Below are 4,326 nucleotides of genomic sequence, written 5' to 3'. Positions count from 1 at the left end.
TGAGTGTCTGCCAAACAGGAGGTAGAAACTGACTCTCTTAACAGGACCCAGCTGTTTCTGGGTGAAGAGCCGCTGCATGTGTTCCGGCTGGGATATGACCACGCTCAACTCCTTGCATAACAAACGAGTGAATGAACAGATTACAACTTTGCCACTGGAAACTGTCTGGAGTCATGGAAGTGCTAAAACAGATGAGGGGGAAACCAGCAGCAGCAGCAGCAGCAGTGGCTGCAGCAGAGACGGACATGGAGATGCTGCAGGTGCAGGCCTGCAGGAGGCATACGTCCCTCCGAGTCTTTGTCTGTCCGCCAACCTCCACGTGTTCAGTGCCTTACAGACATGAGAGCCTGCTATACAAAGGTGTGTTCGGGGGTACACGTTCAAATAATAGCATAGCTTTTAAAAAGGCGACTTTATTTAAAAATTAATGTTCCGTGTGTGTTTGTGCATGTAAGCGCAGTGGCTGAAGAGAACTTACATTCCGGGGAACCAGAGCTGAGCCAGGTGTAAGCTGCCTGGTGTGGGAGCTGGGAACTGAACTCGGGTCCTCCGAAAGAACAACAAGGAGCCATCTCTGCTGAGCCATCTCTCCACCCACCAGTAAAGCCTTTGAAGTTGCACTTTGAAGTGTTTCTCTAGCTTTCCAGAAGGGCCATAGAAATTTGCTGGGGTATTCAAAATGGGGGAGTACTACCCAGCTCCCCCTTTTCACCAACTGCGTCATTTCCAGCCCCTTCTGCTCCTTGAGTTACACTTCTCTGGTATCTAATGGTGCACACCGACTTGTGGTATGCTCATTGGGTTTTTGAATTCTTCTTATAAACATTGCGTGTTTTTACTTTTTCATGTCTGTTCCCGCTCCCACCCTGTGCTATTTCCACAGCCTTAATGCTATAATTCTGTCATATGCTTTGATAGATGGTATGCTATGTCTTGCTTATAATTCTCATTTTTCAGAACTTTTTGTGTATTTTCCTCTAAAAGGGTTTTTGACAGAACTCAAGTCCTAAAATAGTTGACAAGTATGATCTTGTCATGTAGTATTACCAGACAATAACACACCTCCCGTAAGTCTGTCTCTTTAACTAATTAATTTTCTTCATTTATAAATTTCAAATTAATTATTTTGGATGCTGGGAATCCAATCAAGGACATGTTATAAAAGTGCTCTACCACTGAGCCACACCCCAGCCCCTCACTGGGGGATTCTAGGCAGGGGCTCTACCATTGAGCCACACCCCAGCCCCTCACTGGGGGATTCTAGGCAGGGGCTCTACCACTGAGCCACACCCCAGCCCCTCACTGGGGGATTCTAGGCAGGTGCTCTACCACTGAGCCACACCCCAGCCCCTCACTGGAGCAGTAACTGAGAACTCACACCTTGAGAAACAACTACTGTGTACCCTTGTCTGACCCAGAAGTCACTTGTAGACAAGACTTGTCCCTAACTCACAGATCCTCTGGCCTCTGCATCTCTACCAGTGGGATTAAAGGAGTGTACCACCATAGCCAGATCTTTCTATTCTTCTAGTTCTTCTCCTTTTTCTTTTTCTTTTTTACCTTTATTGGACTTGAGAGCTTTAATTTTTTTTTATTTGAGAAACTCATTCTTAAATTTACTTAGAAATTCAACATTTTTTCCCAGTGACCTCTCAACTTTTATTGGTCCCTCAGTCCCCAGGGGTAGCCTCCTTCTCAGCCTCGGTGCCTCAGAACTGTGGTGTCATTGGTCTCGGACACCACTTTGCCATCCATGACCATGTGGGTGGTTGTCCTCTGGACAATGTGCAGAGTTACTTGAGTCCAGGGCATCACCGAGACTGAAGCCTGCCCCATCTTACAGCAAGCGGTGGTAGGTGGCCGTCTCAGACTCAGGCTTGACCTTGATGTTCATCAGGGCTTCATATTCCTGGGTCTGTTGCTGCCCCTCTGTCCGGGTTTGTGGCAGCTCTGACTCCAGATGCAGAAGGACTCCATTGAGCTGCTCCATCTGTGTGTCGTATCCGGCCTCCAAGCTGATCTTCTGATTTTTCATGGCATCTAGGTCAATCTCCAAGGCCTGGAGGGTGTGCCTCAGGTCCGTGAGTATGGCCTCAGCACCTCTGATTTCTGCAGACTGGGTAGTGACTACCATGGTGCTCTCCTCTCCTCAGTCTGCTGGCATCGTACCTGTCTAGTTCCTCATGGTTCTTCTGAGCCAGCTTCTCATACTGGGCCCAGATATCAGCCATGATCTTGCTGAGGTCCTGGGATTTGGGGGCATCCACTTCCATGGTCAATCCAGAAATGGCAATCTGGTCTTCCAGTCCTTTGACTTCCTCATCATGGTTCTTCATGAACAGCAGTTCCTCTTCAAGGGCTTCGATTTCTGTTTCCAGCTTCAGCTTTGTGATGTTGGTGTCATCCACTACCTTTCCGAGTCCATGGATGTTGCTCTCCACAGACTGGCGCGTATCCAGTTCTGTCTCATACTTGACTCTGAAGTCATCAGCAGCAAGACGAGCTTTGTTCGATGATGTCATTGTCCAAAGAATTCACAAAGATCTGAGCCTTCAGGCCCTCGATGGTCTTGAGATGGTGGCCCCAGTCTCTGATGATGCCCTGGGACCCCTTCTTCTCCAGATGTTCCGGGATTTTGCTCTCTAGTCTCCTGTTCTCAGTCTTCAGGCTCTGCACCCTGTCCAGGTCGTCCATGTCTTGCATGGTCTCTTTCTCGGTCTGGATGCCACCAATTCCAACCAGGCCTGCAGACCCCACAGAGCCACCGCAGATGCTTGTGGAGCGGGACATGGAGATCCAGGAGCCGGAGCCCCCGGCACCTGCATAGACGCTGGCTGCGCTGCTGGCAAGCCGGACTGCTGGCTGGGTGTCCATACAGAGCCCAGGGACCAGTAGTTGGTGGAAAATGTGGTGGAGCAGGTGGCGAATCTCATGTTTTCTGGAGAGGAAAGTGAAGCGAGAGACGAGGACAGGAGTTTGGACGGCTGTCAGAAATTTTACTTTTTAAAACATTTATCCAGACAAGGTCATGCTATGCTCATTCTGGCTTCAACCTGAGATCCCTTGAGCATTGGGAATATGGGAGTGTGTCACCACAGACAGCAATAATTACATTTAGAAGGCTTCAACTGTTAATTATTTTCAAGTTTTTTATTATGTTATTATTTCTAATTTTGATTAGTCACAAGAATAGTTTCACTAATTCCCACTATCCTTTGCCAATTATTTAAACTTACTTCATTTATTTTCTACCTGTATATAGCCATGACTAGTATCTATATGTATATATATACATATCAATATATATGTTTATATACAAATATACATATACATACCAACTATACTAATATTTATAATTACTATACATATGTTAATGTTTGGTGAATATTATTATGCACACTAATATTTTTTTTAATCGTTTGTGAATAAGTAGAAATAATTCCCCTTCTAGCACACAACTCATATTTCAATTCTGTTGCTTATCCAAATATTGCCCATTAATGGTTGTCTCTTTTTCTCCTGCAGGGTATGATCCAGGATCAGGTACTGTCTTGAGTAGCTTGGTCTGTGCAGCCTTCTTGGTCTTTCTTGACCTTCAGTCTTGAAGAGCATAAGCTACTTAGTTCTCTTTCATTTGGGGCCATGTCTGGATCTGGCCTATGTGTCTAGATCTGGTTTCTACTCCGTCAGGAATGACTAGTAAATAAGACTGTGCTCCTCTCGCTGTGTGCAGTTAGGTAGCACTTAGGTTGGTTTGTTCCAGCATTGGTTTTCTTTTCTTTGATTATTTGGTCAACCTATTTCTTTCCTCACCTTTGTAATCGATAGCTAATTTGTGTGGAGATAGTTTTATGCTTTATGAATTCTTTATGCTTCATCAATATTCACTCATTAGTTTTTTATATGCTGATGATTTTCTAACTCTATCCTTCATTCTATATTAATTATTATTGTACTTACCATTTTTCTTTTTATTTCCTTAATTAACAATAGTATATTAATTTATAGCCCTATGACATCATAGGCTTTAGTCTGTTACTGTTATCACATAAAAATATTTTGACACTCAAATTGGTTAGAATTTGACAATGTGGATCTTTTCAATCTAGCTTTTGTCTTCTTTGACATGTCTTCATGAATCTTTTCATGCTTTTTTGTTTTCTGGCACAGAAAGATATTTCTTTCAGGTTCATTTAATACTTTTCCTGCCCCAGCTTAGAAATATTTTAAATAGCCTGCCTAGAGTAAACCAACCAACCAAACAACCAAACAACTAACCATTGAGCCAACCAATTAAATAAGCAAGCAAGGAAGCAAGCAACCAAT

At 44.1% G+C, this 4,326-nt stretch overlaps 1 pseudogene; it reads right to left on the bottom strand.

Annotated features, from left to right (window-relative positions):
- Positions 1 to 1,695: 1,695 nt before the first annotated feature.
- LOC101979737 lies at positions 1,696 to 2,933 on the bottom strand (annotated as a pseudogene).
- Between the last annotated feature and the right edge of the window lie 1,393 nt (positions 2,934 to 4,326).

This window comes from Microtus ochrogaster, unplaced genomic scaffold (genome assembly GCF_000317375.1).
Source record: "Microtus ochrogaster isolate Prairie Vole_2 unplaced genomic scaffold, MicOch1.0 UNK32, whole genome shotgun sequence".
In the NCBI taxonomy this organism is placed as follows: domain Eukaryota; kingdom Metazoa; phylum Chordata; class Mammalia; order Rodentia; family Cricetidae; genus Microtus; species Microtus ochrogaster.
Note: the sequence above shows the minus strand (reverse complement) of the source record. Positions and strands in the feature narration are given on the sequence as shown.